The sequence below is a fragment of the Schistocerca nitens genome, chromosome 4 (genome assembly GCF_023898315.1).
Source record: "Schistocerca nitens isolate TAMUIC-IGC-003100 chromosome 4, iqSchNite1.1, whole genome shotgun sequence".
NCBI lineage: Eukaryota > Metazoa > Arthropoda > Insecta > Orthoptera > Acrididae > Schistocerca > Schistocerca nitens.
Genome location: NC_064617.1, coordinates 375,332,676 through 375,345,711, shown reverse-complemented (window position 1 = coordinate 375,345,711; position 13,036 = coordinate 375,332,676). Strand labels below are relative to the sequence as shown.

Genomic DNA, 13,036 nt, shown 5'->3' with positions numbered 1-13,036 from the left:
GGGGACTGCCAAGGGGGAGGTTACCATGAGAAAAAGATTGAATAATCAACGAAAGGATAACGTTCTACGAGTCGGGGCGTGGAATGTCAGAAGTTTGAACGTGGTAGGGAAACTAGAAAATCTGAAGAGGGAAATGCAAAGGCTCAATCTAGATATAGTAGGGGTCAGTGAAGTGAAGTGGAAGGAAGACAAGGATTTTTGGTCAGATGAGTATCGGGTAATATCAACAGCAGCAGAAAATGGTATAACAGGTGTAGGATTCGTTATGAATAGGAAGGTAGGGCAGAGGGTGTGTTACTGTGAACAGTTCAGTGACCGGGTTGTTCTAATCAGAATCGACAGCAGACCAACACCGACAACGATAGTTCAGGTATACATGCCGACGTCGCAAGCTGAAGATGAACAGACAGAGAAAGTGTATGAGGATATTGAAAGGGTAATGCAGTATGTAAAGGGGGACGAAAATCTAATAGTCATGGGCGACTGGAATGCAGTTGTAGGGGAAGGAGTAGAAGAAAAGGTTACTGGAGAATATGGGCTTGGGACAAGGAATGAAAGAGGAGAAAGACTAATTGAGTTCTGTAACAAGTTACAGCTAGTAATAGCGAATACCCTGTTCAGTAATCACAAGAGGAGAAGGTATATTTGGAAAAGGCCAGGAGATACGGGAAGATTTCAATTAGATTACATCATGGTCAGACAGAGATTCCGAAATCAGATACTGGATTGTAAGGCGTACCCAGGAGCAGATATAGACTCAGATCACAATATAGTAGTGATGAAGAGTAGGCTGAAGTTCAAGACATTAGTCAGGAAGAATCAATATGCAAAGAAGTGGGATACGGAAGTACTAAGGAATGACGAGATACGTTTGAAGTTCTCTAACGCTATAGATACAGCAATAAGGAATAGCGCCGTAGGCAGTACAGTTGAAGATGAATGGACATCTCTAAAAAGGGCTATCACAGAAGTTGGGAAGGAAAACATAGGTACAAAGAAGTTAGCTGCGAAGAAACCATGGGTAACAGAAGAAATACTTCAGTTGATTGATGAAAGGAGGAAGTACAAACATGTTCCGGGAAAATCAGGAATACAGAAATACAAGTCGCTGAGCAATGAAATAAATAGGAAGTGCAGGGAAGCTAAGACGAAACAGCTGCAGGAAAAATGTGAAGACATCGAAAAACATATGATTGTCGGAAGGACAGACTCAGCATACAGGAAAGTCAAAACAACCTTTGGTGACATTAAAAGCAACGGTAGTAACATTAAGAGTGCAACGGGAATTCCACTGTTAAATGCAGAGGAGAGAGCAGATAGGTGGAAAGAATACATTGAAAGCCTCTATGAGGGTGAAGATTTGTCTGATGTGATAGAAGAAGAAACAGGAGTCGATTTAGAAGAGATAGGGGATCTAGTGTTGGAATCGGAATTTAAAAGAGCTTTGGAGGACTTACGGTCAAATAAGGCAGAAAGGATAAATAACATTCCATCAGAATTTCTAAAATCATTGGGGGAAGTGGTAACAAAACGACTATTCACGTTGGTGTGTAGAATATATGAGTCTGGCGACATACCATCTGACTTTCGGAAAAGCATCATCCACACAATTCCGAAGACGGCAAGAGCTGACAAGTGGGAGAATTATCGCACAATCAGCTTAACAGCTCATGCATCGAAGCTGCTTACAAGAATAATATACAGAAGAATGGAAAAGAAAACTGAGAATGAGCTAGGTGACGATCAGTTTGGCTTTAGGAAAAGTAAAGGGACGAGAGAGGCAATTCTGACGTTACGGCTAATAATGGAAGCAAGGCTAAAGAAAAATCAAGACACTTTCATAGGATTTGTCGACCTGGAAAAAGCGTTCCACAATATAAAATGGTGCAAGCTGTTCGAGATTCTGAAAAAAGTAGGGGTAAGCTATAGGGAGGGACGGGTCATATTGTAAAATGGTGCAAGCTGTTCGAGATTCTGAAAAAAGTAGGGGTAAACTATAGGGAGAGACGGGTCATATACAATATGTACAACAACCAAGAAGGAATAATAAGAGTGGACGATCAAGAACGAAGTGCTCGTATTAAGAAGGGTGTAAGAGAAGGCTGTAGCCTTCCGCCCCTACTCTTCAATCTGTACATCGAGGAAGCAATGATGGAAATAAAAGAAAGGTTCAGGAGTGGAATTAAAATAAAAGGTGAAAGGATATCAATGATACGATTCGCTGATGACATTGCTATCTTGAGTGAAAGTAAAGAAGAATTAAATGATCTGCTGAACGGAATGAACAGTCTAATGAGTACACAGTATGGTTTGAGAGTAAATCGGAGAAAGACGAAGGTAATGAGAAGTAGTAGAAATGAGAACAGCGAGAAACTTAACATCAGGATTGATGGTCACGAAGTCAATGAAGTTCAGGAATTCTGCTACCTAGGCAGTAAAATAACCAATGACGGACGGAGCAAGGAGGACATCAAAAGCAGACTCGCTATGGCAAAAAAGGCATTTCTGGCCAAGAGAAGTCTACTAATATCAAATACCGGCCTTAATTTGAGGAAGAAATTTCTGAGGATGTACGTCTGGAGTACAGCTTTGTATGGTAGTGAAACATGGACTGTGGGAAAACCAGAACAGAAGAGAATCGAAGCATTTGAGATGTGGTGCTATAGACGAATGTTGAAAATTAGGTGGACTGATAAGGTAAGGAATGTGGAGGTTCTACGCAGAATCGGAGAGGAAAGGAATATGTGGAAAACACTGATAAGGAGAAGGGACAGGATGATAGGACATCTGCTAAGACGTGAGGGAATGACTTCCATGGTACTAGAGGGAGCTGTAGAGGGCAAAAACTGTAGAGGAAGACAGAGATTGGAATACGTCAAGCAAATAATTGAGGACGTAGGTTGCAAGTGCTACTCTGAGATGAAGAGGTTAGCACAGGAAAGGAATTCGTGGCGGGCCGCATCAAACCAGTCAGTAGACTAATGACCAAAAAAAAAAAAAAAATTGCTCTTACGGATTTATGGACAGCCCGAAGGATTCATGGTGTTAGTTCCCTCCAGCACTTACTTCAGACATTAGCTGAGTCCATGCCACGTCGTGTGCGGCCTTTCCGCGTGCTCGCCGGGTCCCTACAAGATATTAGGCAGGTGTACCAGGTTCTTTGGCTCTTCAGTTTATTTACATTCTTATATAAATTTCATTTTTTACCCCGAAACATATGGATTACTGTTTCAGATCTGCCTCATTATATAGTTTATTTACTTCGTGTCCATTCCGAGGTGGGGTTAATAGATCCCAGAGGCGTTCTTAGTTGGGTATATTTCGTAAGCGGTTTCCAGATGAGGCATTCTCTTGTAACAGATGGAAACCGACCACAGAAAACTGTTCCCGTAAAAGCTATGTAGGATTAGTGTGTATTTCTAGAAAAGTGAAGTGAGTAATTCGTTCTTAAAGGTCTGCTGTGTACCTGGACTGTCGAGTCCTCAAGTCCAGTTTGCACTTGGCTCTGAGGGTCTCCCACTACAATAGTATGATCGATAATGCAAGGCAGTGATCGTAAATGTTGACCTAGTGAAACTCGTTCATGCGAACTGTTCAGTGACTGGAAGCCAAAATACGATGTGACCAAATTATTTTGAGAAAAATGTGTCAGAATCAGTTTCTGAATCTTTAATTTATAAGAGATTCAGTGAATAGAAAAATGTGCCGCATAATGAAGAAGAATTGACAGTAACGTTGAGTAATGCCGTCCTCAGCCCAAAGGTTAATTTAAGCCACTCAGCGCATGGTCACAGTCAGAGCTAACGTTTTCTAGCCGTCCTCCGACTTTGTAACATAGTTGCCAAGGCAGTTTAAGAAGACTTATAGTTTAACGTGGACTCAGCGTCACATTACCGCTTGGAATTGTTCACGTACACAAATCACCACCAGAGTTGAATACAAATTACGTAAAAAGCCTTAGTATCGATTGAAGAATCAGCACTGGGCTTTTCGAACGTGCTATATGACACAAAAAATTAACAGTTTTTAGACGTCCCAGTTTCAGTGGAAATTGTGGCATCAATAACAATTGCACTGTTTATCCCTTCCTTTTCTTCTGCGACGGATGTTATGAGAGCAGTTCGATTACGGTCAGGGTCCATCTTATGCCGTTTATGTTGTGTCTGATTCGTATGGCTGTTGATTTATGTTACGGAACCGCAGGGGAAGGAGGAGGATTGGGGTTTAATATCCCTCCGACATCGGTGACGTTAACCACGGAGCACAAGCTCGCTTCACGAAAGGATAAGGAAGGAATTAGCTTGTCCCCTTTCAAAGTAACCATGCTGGCATTTGCACTTAGCGATTTAGTGAAACGACGGAAAACTTAAATCTGGATGGCAAGATGCGAATTTGAACCATCGTCTTCCGGAATATTCTTCCATTGTCCTAACCAATGCGCCAGTGACGTGTCCATCAGAGAATTGTTTACAATTGGAGTCTAAAACAAGGTAGTTTTTAACTAATTTCGTTGTATAAATATACAGGACGATTCAGCTGGCCCTACCTGTGAATTTTATGCAACCTGAAACGCCTTCAAACACCACAAGTGACATTTCCATATTCTCTCCCACGCTACGAGCAAACTATTAGTCTTGTAGGAAAAATGAACAAGACCTCTTTGTAGCAGATTTAAAGTACTTAAATTTCGTACTGGGATACGTTTTCGCCGGAAGCCGTAGTTTTCGAACTATTCAAGAAGTACAAAAGTGATTTTCAAATGTGTTTTTCTTGAATAATTAAAAAACTGTGGCCTCCAGTGAAAAGGTATCCGAGTAAAAAGTAAACTACAGTAAATTTCCTACGGATAGGTCCTGATTATTTTTTTTTTTTTGTAGGACTGCTAGTGTGTACACGTAGCGACCGAGAGAACATGAAACTCTCGTGCGTGGGTTTAAGGGCGACCGGCCTCGGTGGCCGAGCGGTTCTAGGCGCTGCAATCTGGAACCGCACGACCGCTACGGTCGCAGGTTCGAATCCTGCCTCGGGCATGGGTGTGTGTGATGTCCTTAGGTTAGTTAGGTTTAAGTAGTTCTAAGTTCTAGGGGACTGATGACCTCAGAAGTTAAGCCTCATAGTGCTCAGAGTCATTCGAGCCTTTTTTTTTTTTTTTTTTTTTTTTTTTTGTTTAAAGGCGTCGTGGGTTGCATAAAACCTATAGTTAGGGGCAAGTGAATCACCCTGTGTATGTAGTCTTAGGTGTTCTATACTACAATATGATGTTGTTCATTATCGTTTCACATTTATATCTGAAACTCTTTACCGTAAAGCTAGTGTCAGACTGCTCCCATTTCTGAGGTAACTGCATTTAAATTTAAAAAAATAAAAATTGGATATTGTTTTAATGATTTCGCGATGCCTTCAGCTGTCTATTTCTTTTGTTTTTGTATGGTTGTACAATTTCGGCCTTAGAACATTTGCAAGTATCTGATACGGAAGCATTATACATTGGATACATTAGTGACACTTGTGATTTTGAGACAGCGAAAAGTCATGTCTAAGCACATTATAATTTACTTTATGGACGACTCGTTACTAATATATTATGTCATATACGCCCTTGTTCATAAGACTGCATGTAATGGTCATAAAATAATTTTCAAAAGTTTTCGATATGTTAGTAGCACTTTACTTTCGAGCAGTTATTGCAAAGCTCTATTGTGTAAGGTCGATGTTTTAACACACTTAACACTAGGAAGATTATAATTATTTAACAGAAATTTCTTAGTTCACCTACATATACCTTGATGTCGAACAAATCACTGAACAAAATTTTCTCATACAAAACTGCGCCATGTTCGGAAAGCTCCTGAGTGCAAGTAATACTATCAACTAACTAATTAAGGTACACTCCCTGACAAGACAAGTGAAGCACTCGAAAGACATTGGATACCACTGTAACTTCGAACAATCACTCACACCGTCAGTAGGTATACAAATGACTAGAGCTTCAATTCTCTGTGATATGGAGAACGGTCACCAGAACGCATTAGTGTTGCTTGTATGTAGTGTTGTTACTAGGCCTGGTGCGGCGTATAAAGGACGACAACAGCGTCAGATGTTAAATGATCTCTACGAAGGGAGAGAAACGACACGTACATATCTGTGACAGCATTATCAGCTCCTCAATGAGTTCGGAAAGCGTGTCCTTGAGGGTATCTGTTCGGCGGGCTGGTCGGATCGCGCAGTAGCCACATATGTGGGGTGTTCGTATACGAAGCGGCCCTATGATGGACTACATGAGAATGTGAGGGCGGGATACTCATAAGCGTTACAGTTAATTACGTCTCACTACCACAAATGTTGATCGCCAGATTGTGCACCCTTCTCATTGGCACTTGCCATCCGAGAACAAGTAATGGACTACGTGCAACGTTCTGTATTACCTTGCACTATTGTTTGGAGATTAGCATCAGACATACTTGGGTATTACCAACCAATGCGCAGGCTGCAGTAAACACCACATCACGGCTACTTTGGAGTGGTCCCGTGTAGAAGAACCGTGGAGCGCTAATGAATGTCGCATTTTGTTCATCCATAAACCGCAATTTCGCACTACCCAAGATTACCAGCGTTGGCGAATATGGCAGCCACCCAGGGAGGGGCCCAATCCATCCGATGTGTTGGAGACGCACATCACTGTTACTCCTGGCGTCATGACATGTGGAGCCATTGATTTTGGCTACAAGTCAGATATTCTAGTTATTGAGGGAATTCTAACGATACAACAGTATGTCAGGGTTATCCTGCGTCCTCATGTGTTACCTGTCATGCGACGAAATCGTAGAGCCACTTTTCAGCAGGACAATGTTCTTTCACACGTGGTATGTTTCTCGTTGAACTGTCTACTTGATGCTGATGTGGCCAGCAAGGTCCCCGACAGAACATGTGCGGGACTAGCTTCCACACAAACTCCATCCAATTACAGTCTAAAGAATATTAATGAGCAATTACAACAGTTGTAGGCCTGCTAGTTTGAGGAGAGGTTACAACGAATTTATGACACAAATTTTAACTGAATCACTGCATGAATCCAGGTCAGATGGAGTACAACATTATAATGAGAAGTGGATTCATACCGCCAGTTAATTATAAATGTGACTCGGATATATAACCACTAAAAGAAATTGAAATACATCCTCAATCCATTAAACGTTGTGACAGTTTCTTTTAGTTCAGTGTCTGTACTTCACTCTTCATCGAGGATAACGTGCTGCACCTTGCCTGCACGGTTGCACCAATTAGGTGTCACAAGAGGAATGTATTTTCTTTATTATGTATCGGTGTGGTAATAAATCAAAGGTTTTAAAAAATACAGAAATACCAAATTAACTTGGATTCGTCTATCTATGGGACAGAGACTATAATGCGTCATAGGGCGAGATGGGTGGTATACCGAGAGAGCATATGTGGAAAAAGCTCACTGAAAACATTCTCGAATAGTGTAATTGCATAGACCACAGAATATAGATTAACAAGTTCCGCATATAATTCTAGCATCTACTATCAATGCTGTATATTCTACACAGGCGATAACAGTCCGCAGCTCGTGGTAGTGCGGTAGCGTTCTCGCTTCCCACGCCCGGGTTCCCGGGTTCGATTCCCGGCGGGGTCAGGGATTTTCTCTGCCTCGTAATGACTGGGTGTTGTGTGATGTCCTTAGGTTAGTTATGTTTAAGTAGTTCTAAGTTCTAGGGGACTGATGACCATAGATGTTAAGTCCCATAGTGCTCAGAGCCATTTGAACCATTTTGAACAGGCAATAACAGATTACAATTTCCTTCATCTATTCATAAGCTCTTGTTCAGAAACTTTACATCAACGTTCCTGTACCCACGATTGCAAAAGCAGGTTTTGAAACAGTACAAATATCACAGAACTTGATTCTAGAACATAACTTTTTTATCGATTTTATGGAACTGTGGGTGCGATGTGTTATCCATACGCGTGCGACTGCAAAAAGCACAGTAGCAAGGATCATCTACTCCTTAACCATTCAATGCCGAAAACGTGTTCCTTCTCCGAACCTGTTTGAAGTGCGTAGCCTTGAGGCGAGGACGAACGTGCGGTAAGACCTCGACAGTCTGCGTCATTCGCCTGTGAGAGCAGTGCGAGTAAAGATGTGGTCGCACCGGCTGTGCATTGTGCTGGCTGTACTAGCGGCGTTCGCCAGCGCGGAGGACAACGGGTCTTCGACAGAAGTCCCCAACATCCAGATACCTCTTGCTATCGATTTGCCGAACCGATGTCCAACTGGCACTGTTTCTGTTAACGAACAGTGCATCAAGACGGTCAGCTTCCCACCGGTGAGTTAAGTAGTTTACCTGTTCGAGTCGTTCAGTCATTTTTATCGGAACCTCAAGTTGACTTCACGTCTGCACGCGCTGTCTCATCCAGAATCATTAGTGCTTTAGAAAATGGTCTACGGCAAATAAACCTTGACCTGGATTAATCTCAAGCGATGGGACATGACACACACAAGTGAAAATTTAATTACTTCTTATTCAGTGCACGAGTATTGGAATTACCTTTCTTGTTCTTACGTGTAAAACATAAGCAAACTGTAACATCGTAAACAAAAAGAATGCTTCAGTTAGTGGCTATCGTCTCGGTATCTTCAGCTGAGCCTGCCGGTGTGGCCGAGCGGTTCTAGGCGCTTCAATCGGGAACCGCGCAACCGCTACGGTCGCAGGTTCGAATCCTGCCTTGGGCATGGATGTGTGTGATGTCCTTAGGTTAGTTAGGTTTGAGTAGTTCTAAATTCTAGGGGACTGATGACCTCAGATGTTAAGTCCCATAGTGCTGAACCATTTTTTTCTTCAGCTGACTGTGGTTCAAACATTTGACTTTCTGTCAGAACCTGTGGCTGGCATTGTCAAAGATTCACTTTACACTGCCATGAGTAATGGAGGTTTAAATTTTGACAATGTCAGCCACTTGTGGTTGCGAAATATCAGAAAAATCGTTAAACCGACGTTGACCGTAGATCCCGAGACCCTAGTCAACCGGCAACCTCGAAAACCTCTAGAGTTCTGTATAAATGGCTACGTCACCTTCACTATAAATGATTTGACATCCTCTTTTAGGTAAACGCCTCTTCTTCAGCTTTGTACATCTGTTGCAGTGAGTCATACGTACCCATGTTGCTTCTAATGTCTTCTAATCTCATCTATCAACGTACCAATGAGTCATGCTACCTGTTCTTTCTTATGTCTTGCAAAGCAGCAACATACTTCTTCAGTCCATCTAACGTTAATCTGCCAAGTTGTATCCCTCGAAGGTATGCATTTCATTTACATCACTGTCATAACCACATCTTTCCCTCGAGTGTGTTCCCTGACCCATTTTGTCGCTGAGGAACCCTTTGTTTTTGAACGTTTTTAATATCGAACTTCAGGTTTCACGGCCATCGCTCGAAATTGGTAACATCCACTCTTAAAAATGTCTGGCTGCAATTTTAGTTCTACAAAGCGTATTTATTTTACAAAACCGCTGTCGATAACAAGATCATTAGGAACAGAACACTGGTTCAACTGGCTCTGAGCACTATGGGACTCAACTGCTGAGGTCATTAGTCCCCTAGAACTTAGAACTAGTTAAACCTAACTAACCTAAGGACATCACAAACATCCACGCCCGAGGCAGGATTCGAACCTGCGACCGTAGCGGTCTTGCGGTTCCAGACTGCAGCGCCTTTAACCGCACGGCCACTTCGGCCGGCAACAGAACACAATTTGGGATGTAGTGAATATGGAGCAAGATATTATCGGTGTTCTTTCCACATGAGCAGTCTCGCCATTCATATTTATTATTTATCGAAACCACGGGAAACATAAATCACGATACCCAATTGGAGTTTTGTGGCTCGCTTTTTGCGACTTGGAATCCAATGGCCTGGTGAGTGAGCCACCTCACTCTGTAACTGACGTAAATAGAAAACTTCAAGAGTTTCTGTAACTTCTGTATTACATTATGTCATTAATATTTCGATGCGTTGAATGTATAGCTTGTGTTAGCCCTCTGTGTTTCCACAGCAGAATTACTTAGAATTGTTCAGTGTAAACATTTTCATTAACGTTTTGTGTAATGCGAATCCTCGCTGGTCTCTAGAGTAGCATCAGCAAAGAATTCCTTAGAACCAAATCGTCTCTCTGCTTGCTTGCGGCACAGTGCATTCGGCCAAGTTTTCAATATCAACTTCCATTTCTCTACGCATCTCCAAATATTGCACGCATTATCGTTTGGTATTGCCATGCTTTTGCGAAGTATAAATGTTTACTAAAGAAAACCGTATAAACTAGACAAAAATAAATAGTCTAGACAACTATCAAATTGGGTGTTAAGGATAAGGTATAAACACGTTATGAACCTATGATCCATTAAGTCTGAGGGAACCCATGTTAATTAAAGGGTACCCGACATTTTCTCATAGGCATACAACTAGCTCAACTGGCCCAGCTGAAGTTTTCATTTAACAGAAGAAGGCAACTGGATGAAATTCAGATCGCAAAAAAAGTATTTAGAGGCAAAAAAAAGCCAAAATTTAAAATTTTTGTTCCTACAGTCATGAAGTTTATTTTATACCAAAATATCTTTATTGCAAATTTTGTAAGGCATTCCTGAAAATGGGGCACAATATACTTGTGAAGGTTTAATGCTCAGATATTTTGCTTAGTAGGGGCTGGTTAACTATCTGATTAAGACGCGTAACATTTTGGTGAAATGGCACTCACAACAGGCAGTTCTATTGATTTTCTTTTGTATGTAGCAGGTAAGTGAGTGTAAATAATAAAACGTCTGTTTGCCTTCTTCCGCCATATAACAACTATTATTGCACCAGAGAAGCTACCACATAACAGTCGGTAGCGTGTTATACGGCAATAGAGAGCTATGTATTACGAGTTTGTGACTTTTTTTTCACTCACTCATACTCTAAGTCTGCTATTGATATTTAGTTACTTACGTACTTTGCGCGATGGTTCCATGTTACTGTCACTGCACAATAACAGAAGTCATTCTTGTTCCAGGTACATTATGCGCTGTTTCTCGAAGATAATCCACCTCATAATTCAGATATGATTTCAGAATGTCTGTATCGGTTTATTTTTCATAGAGTAATGCTTTTTCTATATGCTTACGGTAGACCGTCTGTATGCTAAAATGACACGTTCTTGCAAAAAACACCTTGAAATACAAATAACAGGCAAATGAGGTAGTACTCAAAATAGTCAAAGGAAAATACAGAATCAGAACAACAAATATTTTCCTGCCTTTCCCCGCGTTCGTCACTAACGGTGCTGGCGTTATCGGAAAATAAATTCAAATGATTATTGAATACATGTAGTTTAAATTACATGTAATATCGCATAAGGCGGTGTGATTTCAGTAGTTCCTGTACAGTGTCGCGATAGTTCTTTGTCCTATGGTTACCCAAAAGTAGCTTGCAATTGCTTAGGAGGTACACCCATGCCGAGCGGTTCTAGACTCCTCAGTCCGTAACCCCGCTGCTGCTACGGTCGCAGATTCGAATCCTGCCTCGGGCATGGATGTGTGTAATGTCCTTAGGTTAGTTAGGTGTAAATACGAGGGCCGTTCAGAAAGTAACTTCCGGTTGATTTAAAAAAATACACCAAGTTAAATAAAAATATTTTAATATATACATCTTCCAACTACATCTTTGCACTATTTTTCTACATAGTCTCCATAGCGATTGAGGCACTTATCGTATCTCTTCACAAGCTTTGAAATTCCTTCTGCATAAAAATCACCCGCTTGTGCCTGGAGCCAGCCTGTGACCGCATCTTTGAGCTCTTCGTCGTCATCAAACCGCTGTGACCCGAGCCATTTCTTCAAATGCATGAAGAGGTGATAATCACTTGGCGCCAGGTCTGGGCTGTAAGGTGGATGGTTGGTAACGTCCCACTTGAAGGACTCAAGAAGGGCCGTTGTTCTGCGAGCAGAGTGAGGACGGGCGTTATCGTGCAAAAAAACGATACCGGAAGTCAGCATACCACGGCGTTTGTTCTGTATAGCCCGTCGTAACTTTTTTATTGTTTCACAGTACACGTCTTGATTAATGGTCGTACCACGTTGCATGAATTCAACCAACAACACCCCTTTGGCATCCCAAAACACCGTTGCCATCAGTTTTCTGGCAGAAAAATCTTGCGAGGCTTTTCTTGGTTTGGTAGGCGAATTTGAATGTGCCCACATCTTTGATTGTTCTTTTGTCTCAGGGTTCACGTACTTAATCCAGGTTTCGTCACCGGTCACGATTCTGTTTAACAATGGTTCTCCTTCGTCCTCATAACGTGACAGAAAGTCTAATGCAGAGGCCATTCTTTGAGTTTTGTGGTGGTCGGTAAGAATTTTGGGCACCCATCGTGCACAGAACTTACGGTAACCCAATCTTGCTGTCACTATCTCGTACAAGAGAGTCTTAGAAATCTGTGGAAAACCAGTAGACAACTCCGACATTGAGAAACGTCGATTTTCACGAACTTTTGCACCAACTGTCTTAACGAGTTCGTCAGTCACCAATGATGGTCTACCACTCCTCTCTTCATCATGAACGTTTTCTCGTCCACTTTTAAATAAACGTACCAATTCACGGACAACTCCTTCACTCATATCTCTTGGTCCGTACATGGCACAAAGCTCACGATGAATAGCTGCTGCAGAATATCCTTTGGCTGTAAAAAACCTTATGACAGCACGCACTTCACATTTGGCGGGGTTTTCTATTGCAGCACACATTTCAAACTGCCACAAAAACTAAACTAGCGCAGGTACGACGTTCACTCGACCACGGCTTGATGCCGACTGACCTGTTGAGTGCGTGAACGCACAGATGGCGTCGCTACTCCCCCCACAACCCGCACTGTGACCAATCGGAGGTTACTTTCTGAACCGCCCTCGTAGTTCTAAGTCTAGGGGACTGATGACCTCAGATGTTAAGTTCCATAGTGCTTAGAGCCAATTTTTGAAGTACATCCAT

The 13,036-nt window shown here is 41.9% G+C and overlaps 1 long non-coding RNA gene across 2 annotated transcripts in view; it reads left to right on the top strand.

Annotated features, from left to right (window-relative positions):
• LOC126251954 (uncharacterized) overlaps positions 1-13,036 on the top strand; it is a 105,995-nt gene that overhangs the window by 18,326 nt on the left and 74,633 nt on the right. Inside the window, exon 1 of one of the 2 annotated variants that reach the window (XR_007545812.1) lies at positions 8,121-8,345. The exons of the other annotated variant lie outside the window; for it this stretch is intronic. This is a non-coding gene — a long non-coding RNA (uncharacterized LOC126251954). Of the gene's footprint in view, positions 1-8,120; positions 8,346-13,036 lie in introns of those variants that run through there. 2 annotated transcript variants of the gene reach the window in all.